The 18,752-nt window shown below is 47.7% G+C and overlaps 1 protein-coding gene across 4 annotated transcripts in view; it reads left to right on the top strand.

The window, feature by feature from the left end:
- The window catches only part of Hip14 (palmitoyltransferase Hip14), a 172,023-nt gene that overhangs the window by 145,179 nt on the left and 8,092 nt on the right, over positions 1-18,752 (top strand). Inside the window, exons 15-16 of one of the 4 annotated variants that reach the window (XR_012827222.1) lie at positions 2,877-2,953; positions 4,836-4,966. The exons of 1 other annotated variant lie outside the window; for it this stretch is intronic. The gene's annotated coding sequence lies outside the window, so the exon portion shown is untranslated. The remainder of the gene's footprint in view (positions 1-2,876; positions 2,954-4,835; positions 4,967-18,752) is intronic. 2 more of the 4 variants (XR_012827224.1, XR_012827223.1) reach the window with 2 other exon arrangements.

Raw genomic sequence — 18,752 nt, 5'->3', positions numbered from 1 at the left:
TCCATGGCATGATTAGGTGCCATTCTGCCGACAACACTTAGAGATACGCCTGTCAAACAGAGGCTTAGCGATAGGGCCCATTTGTGTTGTGGCCAGCCTTGGCTCGTTGCGACGCACTCATATCGTTGAACCTATGCATCCAACTCATTGAGTCCTTCGTTAAATGCTGGGATTAGTTTGTGCGGACTTTGGTAGCTCTCGGTAGCACCTGCGTGCACACTCTCTGTAAGCCACACAGTAGTCATGCTACCCGCTGTCGCATCTAACTCTCTCGACTTTAACTTGAGCTCGAGCACTTCCCTTTCTGCCTTTAATCTAGCTAGCGCTTCGGCATCAGCTTCTTTTGCTGCATTGCGTTCAGCCATACGTGCTTCATGTGCTTCTCTTTCGCGTGTGTGTTCTTCGTCTACCCATTGTTTCAGTGCCAGGCCAGTCAACCCCAGTTCTTTTCCAATTGCCGTAAGCTTGTCTGTCTTCATCCTCACCCGTCAGACATGCATATGCAATGTGATGCTTTTCTCAACAGCGTAAGAGCGGTCCTGTCGCGGACGCCAGATATGTGATGGTTAGGATCATCACATTGCAAGGCATGTGACGCGAGGAAGATGGAGCAGACGGTGCATGATTAGGAAACACACGACAATTATATTAGATGGCACATTAACACGAAGAATATATTCAACTAGAACCACGCATGCAAGGGTGTTCGTAAACAGGAAAAAGAAAAATGTGGTCTCACGAGGTTGCGGCTGAAGTCCGGAGTGTGGTGAGGCTCGTAGAGTATTTGAGGTGGAACACTCGCTGGTCGAGTGATGACCGGCATGGAAAAGTAGATGCAGCAATATGGGGCAGGAAAAGGTAGGCGGCCCACAGCGCTCCATAGACGGCAACAGGCCGCTCTGAGGACCCTTGCAAGACGACGGCCCAAGGCGCTCATTTCGATGATGGATGCCCGGTCTCCTGAACCTCGCGCGCAGATGCGGGTTCCTAGATGTCAGCAGGCCGATCTGAGGCCTCGTGCAAGGTGACGACCCGAGGCGCCCTTTGTCTCGATGACGGACGCCCGCTCTCCTGAACCTCGCACGTAGATGCGGCTTCGAGGTTGCAGCAGGCTGCTCCAAGGTCTCATGCCACGCAACGACTTGAGGCGTTCTCTGTCCCAAAGACGGACGCCTGGTGAACCTCACTCGTAGATGTGGGTTCGTTCAAACGAACTCCCTTGCGCGAGCCCCTTTTTCATTCGCTGCATGAGCCTTCCTTGTCTCATTGACATGCAAGTCGCATGTCATTCCAATCTTGTGTGATGTGCAGTCCCAGACAGTTTCTGGTGAGTCCATGGAGATGTGCAGAGTATTGTGCAGTGTGTAATCGGCACTACAAGTGCTGCTTTGATTGCTTTCAGTTCATCTTTTCTAATGTGTGCCTGACGTTTGCTTGCATCTTCATGATTAGCAACCTCCTCTGTGTGTTTGGCAGTTGCATATAGTCTCCTGGCCTAATTGTTTGCTTCCATATTGCACGGTATGGGCCTGTTGTACTTCAAATTCAGGTGCTCCCGAGGTTGTTTCTGAAGGGAGAGGCAGTCATCTTTGCATCTCATATGCTAGCTGGCATAGTATATTGGGACCAGGTTCTGAGCTCTTGAGGCAAAGAATTTCTGCTGCAGGCTGCAACTCTACTCTGTCTAGGTCTTGTTCGTTTGCTCTTTCTCATAGAGGTCTTCAAGCATAGTAAAGTCGGAAAGACCTGTTATTACCTGATGCCTGCATTCGATGAGTTGTCGTTTTTTGTGTGCTGCTGGTAATTCACACCGTACAATACCTTGGACACAAGCACAGCATCTGCAATTTTCCATAGTATTCACTCGCCCATCCGCCATGATTTTGAGGTTACTCTTTTCACTAGGTGTAGAATTTGCGTCCTGGCATGGCATAATTGTTTCACCCACATGCTGGCTCTGCCGTCATGGTCTTACACTAGCTGAGGATTTGTGGATGTTGACTTGCGGGTATATACAAACTGGGATACATAGCGCAACAATGACACAAGGACGAAGCAGGAACACGGGAAGAGCGCTAACTTTCAACAATTAATTTATTGCAGCTGGGGAGCATATATACACTCACTGGGACGCCACTGCAATAGACACACTGAAGGGACGGGGGAAAAGCAGTCATGTGACTACTATGCCCAAAATTTCAAGCTCTTTCTTTGATAAAAAAATAGACGGCATGCTAACACAATCATCACCTGCTCTAGCTGTCTCAGCTGCCTCAACGATTTCGCTCGTTATCTTATTCCTGTGGTGATAGACAACAGTTTGTTTTAAGAGCGGGAAGCTTTGTTGAAATTGTTTAAAGTTAGCGCTCGTCCCGTGTTCCTGCTTCATCCCTGTGTACTCTTGCGCTATGTATCCCAGTTTGTATGTATCCCACCAACGTGCCCAAACTTCTTCCCTGCTGACTTGCGGGTATGTTTCTCCAGCTATTGGGAGCACAATGTGCAATCTGGAGTAGTACTTGATTCTAGTCTTTTTTCCGACATCGATGTAAGCTGACTTATCAGGAAGCGAGAGGGCCAGACTGGCCATGAAAGTCTGCAGTGTTGTCGAGAGCTTATTGCATCATTCTTGATTTCTGTATAAGATAGCTTTCTCATAGACTGTAGCACACCATAGGCTGTAGTACTTCTTGTAATATTCCTGTGTTGTTGGTGTGGGTGGGCCAAGTGTACCTCCAACTCTCACCTGGAATTTTCCGTCTTCAAAAATGTTACTGTTTAAGTGCTCTACCAGAAATTTCTTGCTCATCGTTCCTCTTATTAGAGTAGCATCAGGTACTGCGGTGCTTCATTCACTCTCTTCTTTCTTTCATAAGCGGTATTTCACCTGCACAAAAGTTTCTGCTGCTTATGGCCCACTCATATCTGCCAGAAGGGACAACTCTTGAAAAAGGTTTGTTTTGTGCTATATATGCGACGTAGTATGAGAATTCATGTCTTGACATTTATATATCTGTAGAACCAGCTTCCTGACAGAGTACTTGCTATACCTGATTGTGCTTATTTGTGCAGTGCTGTTGAACAATACTTATTGATGCAATGAATGTTTACACACTCGTATTGTCACGAAAGATGGTTGTTTTACAATTGTGCCCTTTGCTTTCGATTGGTGTTAGATTTTGCATAAGTATGCCCCCCCCCTCTGCAATAGTATTTGGAAGTTTAAGGGTTCAATAAAAGGTGATGAACCAAATATAAGTGCAAGAGCTTTGTTTTACCTATGACTCCCATCGAAATGCAACTTCCATGGCTGGCAAATCAACCCCTCGCCTTGTGTTAGCAGCAGAATGCTATAGCCACAGTGGCAGGCGAATAAATTGAAGAACAATATTTTTTGTCTATCGATATTTTTTTCTTGCCTGTATGTAAGTAAAATTTAGAATAAGTTTATCATTGCAAAAAAGCAGTTTGTAGTCCTTTATTGAACAAACCACATGTTGTGTATAGTTGAAATGCAGAAATTCGTTCGAAAATTCTCGGGTGATATGTCCTTGCAAGTAGCATGGTATTTTATTACTTATAAAGAGTAATCACGGCGGATATCATTATATGTGTTTACACACTAATATATGTGATCACAAACTTATTAGAAACTTATTAGAAACATGTAAGGCACGAATGTTTCTGCACACTTGATCAGCTGTGAATGTGCAAGAACTGCTTGTACTTAAAAGATTCAAAGTTTCACAGGAAGGGATGCAACTGGCTGACTTCACTGCACAGTTTTGATTTACTTTTCTTTAACGTGTCGTTTTCTACTGTTATATCCCCACAAGAACAGGCTATTTGCCTGCTTTTTGCATTGTTGCACAAGTTTTACATGAATGTGCAGGAGGGTACATTGTCACTGTTCCACTATAGCAAGCGAATAATTTACTTAATTTACTAGCTGTAGAGTTAATTACCTTTCAAAGCAAATGTTAATGCAGGTGCAGTAAGGATACAAAGTCTGCAACATAGTCAATGTTTATTGGTTTCTGTGCAAGGAAAAAAAATTATCATGAGAAGAGGTGCAACTTATTGTGCATGTAATATTCGAAAACAAGTTAACGACGCTGTTTATTCAAGCCATGGATTTAATGCTATTGCAGAAAATTCATTACGATAGCCTACACTTTCGCTCTGTCAACTTTATTAATAAGTGAGGTAAGATAACCTTTCAAGATGCATCGGGAAATTCACGCTTAGAAACTGACAATGCAACTGAACGGTACCGCGTTCAGCCTAACGTTGGAACTTCGGGTACTTTGCTGTCTTGTCATTTGATCTTGCCAAAGTTGAAATTATTCAAGCTGCTCTGTAAGCACGATTTTTGCATGCTACTCAACAAAAGAAAATTGTGACGACCTCGTCGTTTGGTGGGGATCGAACACCTAGTCATACCTAGTACTGACAACTCGCAAAGACGTACGAAGTAAACGTGAAAATGCGCTTCATTTGCTGTGTAGCATGTCAACAAACGCATAGAAATCGGAGAAAGGAATCTGCGGTACAAGTTTTTTTATTCTCCCTTCGCGTACTTACCAAATTCGGCAATCCACTTCTCCGCGTATTGCACTTGTGTGAGACGCCATTTTCCAAAACAAACCGGCGAAATAGCTCCATGATAGCTCGCCGTGCAATTTCGGCGGAAAATCGCAGCGATCGCTGCGACGGTGCGACCAACCGGTTGGACGCAGCCGAAAATAAGGGGGTCGGCACTGCGACTGCAATTTTCATTGCAAACGATGGAGATTAGACTTCCGGTGTGACGAAAATTGCATCATGTGAAACAGGCTTAACCAGGCCAACTGTGGACCCAACGCCGGACACAGCGACGTCGAGTCTACGACGCATCGGTGGGCCCAACGACATGTCGTCGGAAGCAGCGACGACGACGTGACGTGGCCACGTCGACAGATTTTATGTAAATATTTTCAACTTTCACAATACGTCGTGTGCGAGGACTTAAGACAATATTGTTACGTAGGAAGACGCCGACGAAAAGCTATATACAAGTATATTTACAAGGCAATACGCCGCACTTGGCCAAGAAGCAACAGCCCACGCTACCCTCAAATCGTGGTTGTCGTCTTCACCCTGCTTGCCTCTTTGTCATTGCAAATACTGTTCCGTAGCACTACCCCCGGCGGCAAAAGCGCCATCCCAGAGCGACTAAACGCCGGACTCAGAAGCAGTGTAATAGGTCTTGAGTCTACTGACGTGCACAAAATCACTAGATGCCAGAGTAGAGGACGAGGTTGAACGCACAGAAGCAATTTCGTATGTCACAGGCGTCGCCTGGCACAGCACATGGTAGGGCCCTGTGTATCGCGAAAGGAGCTTCTCTGAAAGTCCGACGTGACGAGAGGGCGAACACAGAAGCACGAGCGCACCAGGCGAAAACTGTTCGTCACGGTGGCGGGCATTGTACTAACGCTGCTGAGTGGTTTGCGAGGCCGCCACTCAAGTACGGGCAAGCTGGCCTGCATGGTTGGCGAGGGCGATGGCATCGCGCGCATACTCACTTGTTGAGATCACAGCAGGACGAAGTGCTGTGTCTAGGGGCATGGTCGGTTCGCGACCGTACAATAGATAAAATAGAGAAAATCCGGCGGTGTCGTGCCGGGTAGAATTGTAAGCAAATGTGACATAAGGAAGGGCAATATCCCAGTCGTGGTGGTCCTTGGAAAAGTACTTGGACAGCATATCGGTAAGAGTACGGTTTAACCGTTCTGTCAGGCCATTGGTTTGAGGTAGTCAGCTTGTGTTGAATGGAGCAGGAACGCACAATGTCGGCGATAACTTTCGAGAGGAAGTTACGACCACGGTCAGTAAGCAGCTGTCGCGGGGCGCCATGAAGTAAGATAATGTCATGCAAGAGAAAGTCCGCTATGTCAGTGGCGCAGCTAGTAGGGAGAGCCCGTGTGATAGCGTATCGGGTGGCGTAATCAGTTGCGACAGCTACCCATTTGTTCCCAGAGGATGACGTGGGAAAGGGACCGAGGAGGTGTAATCCAACACGAAAGAACGGTTCCACAGGGACGGTGATCGGCTGGAGATGACCAGCAGGTAGCACCTGAGGTGTTTTCCGACGCTGGCAGGGATCACAAGCAGCAACATAGCGTCGGATGGAGCGAGCAAGACCAGGCCAATAGAAGCGGCGGCGGACGCGGTAGTATGTGCGGGTTATGCCAAGATGTTCTGCAGTGGGTGCGTCATGCATCTCAAAGAGCACAGTCTGTCGTAGATGTTTTGGCATGACAAGAAGAAGATCAGAGCCGTCAGGGAGGAAGTTCCTTAGGTACAGAATGCCGCCCTGGAGGACATATCGGCCAACGGATGCGTCGGTAGATGTAGAGCGCAGACGCTTGATGAGTGCTCACTGCGATAGGTATCGTATCACTGCGTATCGGTGATGTTATCGAAGGCAGACAGAGAAAATGACATTGGCGGTACTACTGTCGGCGGCGTCAGGCTTGTCTACCAGGTAGCGAGACAGGCAGTCAGCGTCCGTAGGCCAGATTGGTAGATGACAGAGTACGAATATTCTTGGAGGTGTAAGGCCCAGCAATCAAGTCTTCCTGTAGGATCTTTCAGTGAGCATAACCAGCAAAGTGCATGATGGTCTGTGACAACAGAAAAGGGTCGGCCATATAAGTATGGGCGACATTCATTTGGGCTAGATGGTGCATTTATTTATTTATTTACTTATTAATACCTCAAGGGTCCAAAATAGGACATTACATGAGGGGTGGGCATGTAAAAGGCGGGATTGATGATGTGGAAATTAGAAAGATGAGTCGGAACACTCAATGGCAGATCTAAAGCGTGCTGTATCGCGGATGAGTGCAGTTTGTCTGGGAAGGCCATTCCAGTCTCAGGCGGTTCGGGCGAAGAATGGCTGCAGGAACGTAGTGGCGCGGGCTTGTGGTGGGATTGCGAAGTTCGGATGGCCTGTTCGACGAACACGATGAGCCTGCTGGACCAGCTGGCTGTCACGAGGTATAGAACAAAAAAACCTGTGATAGAGGCATAGGCGAGAGATGCGACGACGAGAGGCAAGAGGCAATAGGTCTAGTTTAGATTTTAGTGATGAAACGCTAGTGTGATATGAGTAATCTAAAAGAATAAATCTAGCAGCACGGTGTTGAATGCTTTCAAGGGCTTTAGTGAGATTAGATTGGTAAGGGTCAAAGATAGCACATGCATATTTAAGTTTTGGTCGCACAAGCGTTTTATAGGCAACTGATTTCACGGGTGGTTGTGCCATGAAGATATTATGGCGAAGATAGCCAAGAATTTTGTTAGCTGAATTAATTATGTGGCTTACGTGATTTGTCCAAGACAAATCTTTCGATAGGTGAATTCCTAAGTACTTGAAGGAGTCGGTAGTAGATATAGTGCAGTTGTTAATCTTGTAGGCAGGCGGAATGTCGTTAGGTCGACGATGGAATGAAATGTGCACAGTCTGTGGGGTCTCTCACACCCGTACTCTTGGGACAAAGGAACGACAACACAGTAGTGCAAACAATCACAAGGGCATTTATTGCACCTTTCATAAATCAATGCCTGCTAGCCGAGTTGCTATCCACAAAACATGCCAATGGGCGCGCAACAAATCTAGAAGTCTGACTCACCGCGACCAGAAGCGAGCGAATATGTTCGCCCCATGCTGGATCCCAACGCCTGGTCGTTCGCGCGTACAGTCACGCGAATCGTGGCGCGTTCGAAGGCGGCCACGCGAGGCGGTCTCGCAGAAGCATGGGTCGCCGCGCGCCGACCCGTCGGGGAAGAGGGTCGCTGCACGTGCGGCACGACCGTCCCGCTTGCTGTCTTGAACCCAACAGCCTGAGCGCCTTGTCTCCCGACGCCCGAGTAACCCCGCAGCGGCGCGACGCTCGCGCCATCTCTCGCACCGCGCTTGTACCACTCCAACCGCCGCAGGCGAAGCCGCCCTGCAGGAGACGAGCCATGCGGGAAAACTAGATCTCAGGGGAGGCGTGAGAGTCACGCATCCCCACATCCCCCCAACCTTAAATCACTACATATTCCGGCGAGACATGTGACACAGTCTAACATCAAACTGTGCTTCGCAAACAAGGTAGAACATTAAACAGTGGTCGCGCCGAAGAAATGTCCGCACGCTGTCCATAACATGCGAGCCGACATGGTCCTTGGGTGCACCGCGGGCGTCCGCCGGTCACAGCGGCAGCTTTGCAGACTCGACGGCACGATGCCAGGCCAGGACTCCGGAGACGACGACGCAATAGTCGGTTCGAACAAGCGTCGCTCGCGCCGACGCGCCCTGCTGGGAAGAGCCGCCGTAGCTGTCGGTGACCGCCGGCCCTTTTGTCCGCCGCCGAGGGTTGTGAGCTGGATGCAGGAGGCCGCCGAAGTCGCTGCGCCGAACTGGCCACAGCATCACCATCGCCCGGGGTGGCTCGGTCGTAGTCCGGGGCAGCAGCGCAGACGATGTGCAGGTGACAGCAAACCAGGGGTGACTCCAATCACGCTGCGTAAACTCAACACACTCGGCAAACACTAAAGTAGTGCAAGGGATAGGAATTATGCATGCGCATCGCCCACGTGGTACGATGTTCAACTCGGCTAGCAAAAGATCGGGCAGCTACTCAGATGCTAAGTTCACGTGAACGAAGCTCGCTTTCTTGAGTCGAACGAGTAATTTCAATTCGTGCGAGGCTAAATAGAATGAGGGAAGCGAATTGTAACACCTCAACGCCACGGTCCACCAGGTTGTGTCCCTCCACGTGCGACAGGCAGCTTCGTAAAGCCTTAGGCCTAAATCGTCGCTACCCTGACAACAACCGGCATCCAAAAACAACACCCAAAATGAGCGCAAAACAGGCAGCCGCGAGGAGACGTTAGCTCTGTGAGGTGGTCCTACTCCGCTCGGTGCACGCAGCATCCGAGTTGACGGCGCCCACCGTCCCAGACGGTGTCGGAGCGCCCGGTGCCAGGCCGCAATACCAGTCAGCCCGTAGTGGCACGCGTGGCCCGCGGCCACCCGGCTCCCAGAGCCGCGACTTCATCAGAGTCAAAGAGATAGGAGAAGCTATTTACATGAGAAATTCGGACCACCCACGAGGCTTCCGTACTCACTCGCTTCAGGCTTGCCACTGCTCTGCGGGCGCTCAGCCTCGCTCTCCCAGGATGCAGACCACGTGGCTCTCGTACTGACGAATTTCATTAAAGAAAACACTTGCGGAAAGGCTTAGCATGTTGACATGTTCAAACACACTACAGCCACCATCACCTCGCTCAAGAAAGCACGCCGCCGACGCTAGCGATCAAAATTCACGCTAGGCCTACGCTTCGGTTCAAACAAAGGTCTCGAACGAAGCAGAACTGTTCAAACTATCGTCCGATGCCCCAAGAGGTCCACGTTGGGCAGCCAGATGTGGGGTCTCTCACACCCGTACTCTTGGGACAAAGGAACGACAACACAGTAGTGCAAACAATCACAAGGGCATTTATTGCACCTTTCATAAATCAATGCCTGCTAGCCGAATTGCTATCCACAAAACATGCCGATGGGCGCGCGACAAATCTAGAAGTCTGACTCACCGCGACCAGAAGCGAGCGAATATGTTCGCCCCATGCTGGATCCCAACGCCTGGTCGTTCGCGCGTACAGTCACGCGAATCGTGGCGCGTTCGAAGGCGGTCTCGCAGAAGCATGGGTCGCCGCGCGCGCGCGCGGGACGTCCCCGCCGCGCGCCGACCCGCCGGGGAAGAGGGTCGCTGCACGTGCGGCACGACCGTCCCGCTTGCTGTCTCGAACCCAACAGCCCGAGCGCCTTGTCTCCCGACGCCCGAGTAACCCCGCAGCGGCGCGACGCTCGCGCCATCTCTCGCACCGCGCTTGTACCACTCCAACCGCCGCGAGCGAAGCCGCCCTGCAGGAGACGAGCCATGCGGGAAAACTAGATCTCAGGGGAGGCGTAAGAGTCGCGCATCCCCACAAGTCTTACTAACGTTTAGGGACATGAGCCATGTAGCACACCAGTCTTGAATATGAAAGAGGTCCTCCTGAAGAGCAGAGTTGTCTGCGACGGTATTGGTAGGGCAGTATAGGACACAATCATCAGCAAAAAGACGTATTGCAGAGGTTACAGTGAATGGCAGGTCATTAATATAGATTAGAAATAGGAGTGGCCCAAGAACAGTGCCCTGAGGTACACCAGATAGAACGGAGGAAACGGAAGATGTAAGGTTGTTAGCATATACAAACTGTTTTCGGTTAGTTAAAAAACACTGGATCCAGTTAAGAACAAGTGGGTGGATGTTTAGGCGTGATAATTTTAGTAGAAGGCGAGAATGTGGAACCTTATCGAAAGCCTTTTCGAAATCTAAAAACAGGGCGTCAGTTGGAATGTTAGAGTCGAGGTTTAAATGAATATCATGAATAAATAAAGCTAACTGCGCATGAGTGATCTTTCCTGAAGCCATGTTGATTAGGGTGAAAGAACTTCACTGAAGTCAGAAAGTTAGCAACATGAGAGTAAATGACATGTTCCATGATTTTGGAGCATACGCTGGTGAGTGAAATGGGGCGGTAGTTACCTGGGGAAGACCGATCACCTTTCTTGAAGACTGGAATGACCTTCCCTGTTTTCCAGTCTCTTGGAACAATGCCTGTGTCAAGTGATTGCTGAAAGATGATACAGAGGATCGAACTACAGACATACTTTGTATTTTTTAACGCTTTGGCATCAATGCCATCGGTTCCACAGGATGATGAGCACTTCAGGCCATCTATTACCTTAATGATGCCTTCCGGTCTAAAATTAATACCTTCCATTGGTGTAAAGTCGAAAAATGGTAAATCTGGTAGTTCATTGGCAGGTTCTTTTGTAAACATTGAACAAAATGCAAGGTTCAAGGCATCAGGAACATTTGAGTCAGAAATGGGTGAGCCAGAATTATCACATGGAGAAATAGAGCTATTAGTTTCGGGTTTTATCGTTTTCCAAAAACGCCGCGTGTTAGAGCGCAACATATTTGGGACGGTAGTAGAAAAGAAATTACGTTTTGTGTGTGCTTTTAACGAGTTATATTCTTTTGTAGCTTTGTTATATTTTTCCCAGGCAGAAGAAGAACCTGAGCATTTGGCTACACGAAATAATCGTTTTTTCTTTTTGTTTAAGCGCTTTAAAGTACTGTTGAACCAGGGGGAACGCGCTCTTTCATTTATCGTGATAGTTTGAATGTAAAGACCTATTAAACGCAGCATTTCTGTTTTGAAATACGAAGGAACAGCGCCAACGAAGACGATCACAAGTGGGGAGAACGAATTGGCGCTTGTCCTGTGTTCTTCTCCCCACTTGTGATCGTCTTCGTTGGCGCTGTTCCTTCGTAATTCAAGTATGGGTGGAACTTCGCAACCGCCCAAACAAGGGCCAGACACTCACGCTCAGTGATGGAATAGTTGCGCTCTGCGGGTGAGAGGAGCCTGCTGGCATAAGCGATAACACGCTCTTGGCCGTGCTGCCGTTGTGCAAGTACTGCGCCAATTCCGTGATTGCTGGCATCAGTACAGACTTCGGCAGGTTGCAGAAGGATCAAAATGGGCCAGGACGGGAGGCGTTGTGAGAAGGTCAATTAGAAGTGAGAATGCAGAGGCCTCGTTATCGCACCACTGGAAAGGGGCGTCCGTCTTTTTTCAAAAACTCGGTTAGTGGTCGTGCTATGGACGCGAAATTTTTCATGACACGGCGAAAGTATGAGCAAAGGCCGATGAAGCTGCGCACATCCTAGACACACTTTGGAACAGGAAAGTGCATGATCTTGCCTGGGTCTGGTTGCACTCTGTTCGCGTCAACGAGATGTCCAAGGACGGTAATCTGGCGACGGCTGAATTGGCACTTCGATGCGTTGAGTTGCAGACCGGCTCGACAAAAAATGTCCAGGACTGCTGAGAGGCGCTCGAGGTGCATAGCGAACGTTGGGGAGAATACTATAACGTCGTCAAAGTAGCACAGGCACGTGGACCATTTGAAACTGTGAAGAAGGAAGTCCATGATGCGTTCAAAAGTGGCAGGAGCATTACATAGACTGAACGGCATCACTTTGAATTGATTAAGACCGTTGGGTGTTACAAAGGCAGTCTTCTCGTGGTCGAGATCGTCCACGGCAATCTGCCAGTAGCCGGAGCGAAGGTCAATAGTGGAGAAATCGCGAGCACCGTGGAGGCAGTCAAGGGCATCATCAATCTGAGGTAGGGGATACACATCCTTTTTAGTAACCCTATTAAGGTGCCGATAATCCACGCACCATGATCCATTTTTCTTTTTTACCAGTACAAGTGACGCTCATAGAACTACATGACGGTTCAATAATGTTCTTGGCAAGCATTTTGCGAACTTCAGCGTGAATAACTTGACGCTCAGCCGGTGATACTCGATATGGGTGGCGATGAATAAGAGGGGCATCGCCGGTATTATTGCGATGTTTAACAGCTGTAGTTTGGGCCGGAGGATGATCATTAAAGTCAAAAATATCGTGGTAGGAAAACAGAACGCGTTAGAGCTCACGAGCGTGCTCAGACAGCACGTCGGGCGCAATCATTTGCTGTAAGTCGGCGATGGTACAAGTTGCTGACTGCGATGGTAGAGGAGGATCGGCTGAATTGTCGTCTACTGCGATAGATGCTACTGAGTGATCCTCGAATGAGCAAAGCTGGGCCAGAAACATCCCGCGTGGCAGCACTTGTGTCGTCAAGCCTAAATTGACCACTGGCAGGCAGACGCAATTCGCCGTAATAGATAAAACTGTATGAGGCACTGTGATCCCGTGTGTAAGGAGGACGTCTTGCATAGGAGCCGTGATGTAGTGACTGTCGGGCACTGGTGAGGATGACACTAATTCAACGTAAGTCAGTGCCGAAGGTGGCAAGCGAACGAAGTCGAAAGAGAAAAACATGGTACAAATATTAAAAAAAGTCTGTACAACAACACAAACTTATTGTGCCAGCTTTTTATTTTCAAAAGTGGTTCAAATTTCTAAGTATAGGTAGTTAATCACAGTTGCAATCACTCCTGTCAAAACAGAACGATGGGTAACTTCCACAATTTGTGAAGTGCGCTGGCAGCATCGCTCTCCCTTCTCAGCATTGCTTGAGGAAGGACTCTTATTTGGAAGTAACCGCTGCAGGTTGTGGGATTCTCACTTGTGCTCTTGGGACAAAGGAACAACAACACAGTAGTGCAAACAATCACAAGGGCATTTATTGGACCTTTCATAGACTAATGCCTGCTAGCTGAGTTGGTATCCACAAAAACATGCCGATGACCGCGCGACAAATCGCGGAAGTCTGACTCACCACGACCGGATAACGAGCAAATATGTTCGCCTCATGCTGGACACCAACGCTTGGTCGTTCGCGCGTATAGTCACGTGAACGGTGGCATGTTTGAATGATCGTGTTCGTCCATTCCGAGGTAGGCTTTGCGAGGCGGTCTCGCAGAAGCATGGATCGACGCACGCACGGAACGTCCGCGCAGCTTGCCGATCTCGAACCAAAGAGGACGAGCCTTCTCCTTTCCGCGCCCAAGCAACCCCGCTGTTAGGTTGCGTTAGCAGAGCCACACTCGCGCTATTTCTCGCAATGCGCTTCAACCACACCGACTACCGCGGGCACCAGGCCACGCGGCAAAGCCGGATTACAGAAGACAAAAGCTATGTGGGAAAACAACATATCAGGGGACGCGTGAAAGTCACTCATACCCACAAGGTTTAAACACTGCCAAGGGTGAGCGTTCCGTTGCGAGATAAAAAAAAACTGGGTCCTTAAAAATTTGTTGTCGGTCCCTCTAAGCTAGTACACTGGAATATAAAGCTGTGAGTTTTAGAAACACCAGTAAAAGCCCACTTCTCCGGTAGTATTGTCCAATTTCAGGTGAAAATGCGATTGCAATAACCGTATGAATATACATTGCTCCTAGGGGATGTTGGCTGGTAAAAGGAAAAATAATATATTACCCCGCAAAACCTATTATGCAGAATCGTATCAATGAGATTCCACTGTAGAAAGTAAGTTGTGAAAAATGAAATATTCATTTATACCTCTAAATAGTGTGTCAAGCGTTTGGTGAGCTGCCAGTCGGAAATTTTCTCTCTCTCTCACGGCAGCTTGAGGTTCACAACCGTGGTTTTGCATCGCGTCCATCTACTGCACGAATGCTGATGGCAATCCTTTAGCTTGTGCAAACTCAATAAGCAACTTGATCAGCGTCGGCACACATTGCGTGACCATCAGGCTCAGGATCAAAGACGGGTCATTGTCAATATTGTTGTCACTGCCGCCGTTGTCGTTGCACAGCGTCGCTGTCTGTCGTGACAACGATTACCCCGTCTGAGATATCTTAGCAGAACGAGACAGCACTATCTGCATTCAGAAACTCCAAAATCAATGTAGTAGTGATGTGTTCCCAGAGCTCGGTAATGTCAGTGGCTTCCAGTGTTGATTTTATTATCCTGAGGGGCTTTGCCCTGGTGCATGAAGCCCACCTTATCCATTAATCAGCGTGGCCACTGACTCCAGCATTCACGATCGCAATGCTACCGGTTTTCAGAATCGTCAATATTGTCAACTGCATGAGTCCATCCTTCTTTGAGTCTTGCAAAATTTGCAGCTTTGTCTCAAGCAATACATCATCTGCAAACTGGGCTGTCCGCTGTTTTGGGACTGTTTCTGTTACACATTTCTGCACTCACTGAGAAAGAGAGAAAGATTGTAGAAAGGGCGGGCAGCCACCATGCCGCTTCGTTTTTTATCTCATTTTTTTTCTTTCTCTCTTTTCTTTGGATGCATACAGAGCACAATCATGGAAGACACAGATGCAAGGCAGCTGGTGCCATCTTGTGGCCCACTGCACCAACTCTCGATACTCTCCATGGGTTTAGCAATGGTTGTGCAGTCAGCACCACCGTGGGCGGTACACGTTGCACATTAATAGCGGCAGAAACGAACTTGCGCAGCTGAGATATAAATATTTCACTGTCGCGAACCGATGATTCCAGGAGGCGAGATTCAACGCAAACATGCTTTCCCACATTTGCCCCCGTCTGGCCTCCACAGGCGAAATTCTTTTCCTGCGTTTTCCCATGCTGGACCTCCAGGATTGTATGATGCATACGTCACGGGCCCCACCTTCATTTTTTTTCGTTCTCACTTTTTTGCGGTGTGGCATGCTTCCGCTGACGGTGCGTCACGTGCGAGCTGTTCAATTGTCTCATTTCAGGCAGCACACAATTTCGCGCGCTGTGCACGAGGACACCTGACTAGTGATATAAGTCTGTGCTACACGAGTACTGAGGCAGACACAAGTGGATCACAGAGCATGATCCTGTGCTGGAACACAGGAGAAAATGGCATAGTTTCGGTGTCTGGGCGCGCGACTGCACGATATGGGAACAAGCAGACGAAACAGAAGTAGGTACATCTCTGTTGCTGTGGTGCGAAGTAAAACAAAAACATGCAGACATTTGGTTTGTGTGTTTTATTATTCCTCTAAGCTTTAATTAGTCTACTCTAGCAACATATTACACAAATAATTGATGTCGACTTGAATAATTCTTGAAGTCACGTGTCACCACGAGCAACCTCACAGCACAAACGTGTACGTAGGCGCACTAGCACATGTACGTCATCCTCCGGCTTGGAGCGTGGCGGCCGCGAAGGGAAGGGAAAATGGCATTCAGTCTGAAATTTCAGATCTATCCGCGGTGCATAGTGATGTAATACTTTGCAGACACTATCGTTATCACACATTGTTTGCTCTGGGCTTGTCAGCTCAGAACACGGAGCAAGAAACATTTAGGAGCGGAAACTCCGTTGCTTGCGGCGACTAGAAAAGGTCACAAGCCCGCGGAGCCGTTATCGTGCTGGCGGCCTGGAAAGAAGTTACCGCCGTTAAGAGCATGCCGGAGCAACGCCGGAGCCGCCTGCCCGGGCGCTGCATTTTTTTTTTCGCTGCGGCTTCTACGACGCGCCGCATGGAGCCGCCACTGTATACGGCCCCGTCGGCGCATACAACAATTGTGACCTTATCTAGTCGCCCGTGCTCGCTCGCGCTGACGGGAGTTTCCCCTCCTAAATGTCTTACTCCATGGCTCAGAATGACCAGACCTGGTGAGGGGCCCTTTAAGTTGACTCATCATTATAACCAATATATATTGTTATATGTGGTGTCGTAATAAGTGGACTGCACTTAAGTTCTTTTTCTCAGGTACCCCAACTGCATCCTTGCCCTATAATCGTATCAATACGATAAATTCCAAAGCCACTCCTAAACTTTGTCGGCTGTGGCTAAGGTTTGAAATTGGTGACAGTCAATAGTTCTCTGGTGGTCAGGGACCTATATAATTGCTGAAATGAAAAAGCACTTCTTAGCTTGGTGGTCACTTTTGATCACATTGGTGTGGATATAGAAGTGTAATAGAAATGGCATTATTGCTTCCAGCTTATTGCTTCTGAGGTTCCACAATGGGATTTTGTTTGTGTCTAGTTGTGGCATAAATAACAGCACACACATACCTTCGCTTCAGTCTTTCTGGGCAGCTCAATAGCATTATTGAGCTTTTACACAAAATAAATTTATGCTGTTTGCCTGTAATTGTTCTTACGTTTTGTGCATGAACATAAACCAGCTCAAACTGGTATGCTCCTTTGTTTTTTTTACTGAAACACAATGAAAAAACTTTTGGTTTAGCACTCTGCATAAGTTAGGCTGAATATATTTTTATGTGTACTCATCAAATAGCAGAGTATGCACAGAAAAAATTTCGAATGGAATTCATTGCTACAAAGCACATAAAAAAGTTGTCAAAAGAGGCTAATCTTTGAGTTTCTTTTTCAAAAACCAAGTTTGTCGGATTTTTTTGTGTGTTACAGGCCTATGTAATAAATTGAGTGTATTTCTATCTAAAATATGAAGTAATGTATTTCCTGGTGTAGAGCATCTTTGTAGAAGACACGCACACAAATTTTCACGACATTCAAAGTAAAAAATTGGTATATAAGACGCATCTATTTTAGCTGAGTCGACATGATTAAATGTGATTATGCATGCTTGTACACTCATTGCAAAATGTTGTACTCTCCCATTTCAGGGCACTAAATTTCCGTAAACACTGTTTTTTTACGAGCTGCAGGTTTTAATTGACAGATGTCTGTCATCACAGCAAAACAATGAACAGTTTTGGTACCTTTTTGTTATTTATGGCGTTAGTCTAATGTGCTCTTTAAAAAAATAAATATGCTACAACAGCAGTACTATAGTACGCATCACCTCCTCCAATCAATAAAGAGGCACCTATATCACGGAATGGCAGCCTTTACTGCACGCTACTGCAGCCAGGCGCCTATCCGGCGAGCCCTCTGAGCTGTCACCACAGTTTCTCCACTGTTAAAGTAATCAATTTGTTTCAGAATGCTGGTGCTGTTTCTTGTACTCATGAACAAAGACGCACGTATCAGTCATGACAGCGCACTTTGCTTTATGAATATATAAGGCACCGTTGCATTGACCCTTTTCATGGCGATCCTGTGGGTGCTGCCGAGTTTGATGGCGTTGTGATGCGTCCATTGCTTGCCTCAACTGCTTCCGTTGCCTCTGCATTTACTATGGGTGTGTATGATGCCGGTACGGCTTAGCAAACCTTTGTTTCAGGAGATATTGTGGACGGTGACTGGGTGGACAACACAAAGCTTTGGCCACAGCTTCAGAGAACATGCAAAAGTGCTTTGGAAGCTGGTTAAGCTTTGTCCAAACGGCACGAGCAGTGTACATAGTGCTTGTTTTAAAAGTGAGGCTAAATATGTATTCCAAGCTATCCAAACTTTCCACTCATGAATTGAATTAGGATTAGCGTGTTCTGATCTTTGTTCATTTGGCAAATATTTTGAAGCAGCGGCTTGTCACATTCCTGACTCAGTAAATTTCCTTGGTGCGGTCGTTATCTGATTATTCCTGCCCACTCGCTAGCGGGTGGGAACAGTTCCAATAGATTTGTTCTTGCTGCACACAAGGCTTGAAACATAGCCATTTTGAGCATTACAATACCTTGTAGCAAGGATGTGTTATAACAAGTAACTCGCTTACTCTTGTGGACTGTCACGAAACATCCAGCTTTGACCATTCGTGTGCTATCGGTGTAGTCCGTCATTTATTGTGCGTATATGATGCGCATATATTCAAGTGTGCGCCCATTCACATAGTGACACATTGGGGATAGAGTGGGCGTAAGATTCCATGCCAGTTGGGGTAGATGTGTGCAGATACTGTGCACAAAATCTACTATGACAGGAAGCGGCACTACTGCCTTTGTCATTGTTTAACGAGTGGTGCTCACTCTTGCCAATGTCCTGGGGCTGAAGCACTTTCTTTGAAGGTTAGCGCCACAACACTGGCAGATGACCAAATTTCTGTGTCATCGGAGAAAGCCGTACATCTCGAAGTGCCAGTAACACGTAGACAGTTGCAGCAATGGTTCGTTACCTTGGGTACACAGATTCATTCCATTCCTTTATATGCCAGTCACTATTTTTGCAGCCAACTACTGCACACGTCTTCAATCCACATGACTGAATCCGACATGATTGGAGCATAGTGCATTAGTAAAAACTCGGTTGCATTTCTTATAGCACAGAAGCAAGGTGGTAGTACTAATGGATTCGTATTCGTGTGT

Source organism: Dermacentor variabilis, chromosome 4 (assembly GCF_050947875.1).
Source record: "Dermacentor variabilis isolate Ectoservices chromosome 4, ASM5094787v1, whole genome shotgun sequence".
Classification (NCBI taxonomy): domain Eukaryota; kingdom Metazoa; phylum Arthropoda; class Arachnida; order Ixodida; family Ixodidae; genus Dermacentor; species Dermacentor variabilis.
This window is presented reverse-complemented; position numbering and strand designations above follow the sequence as displayed.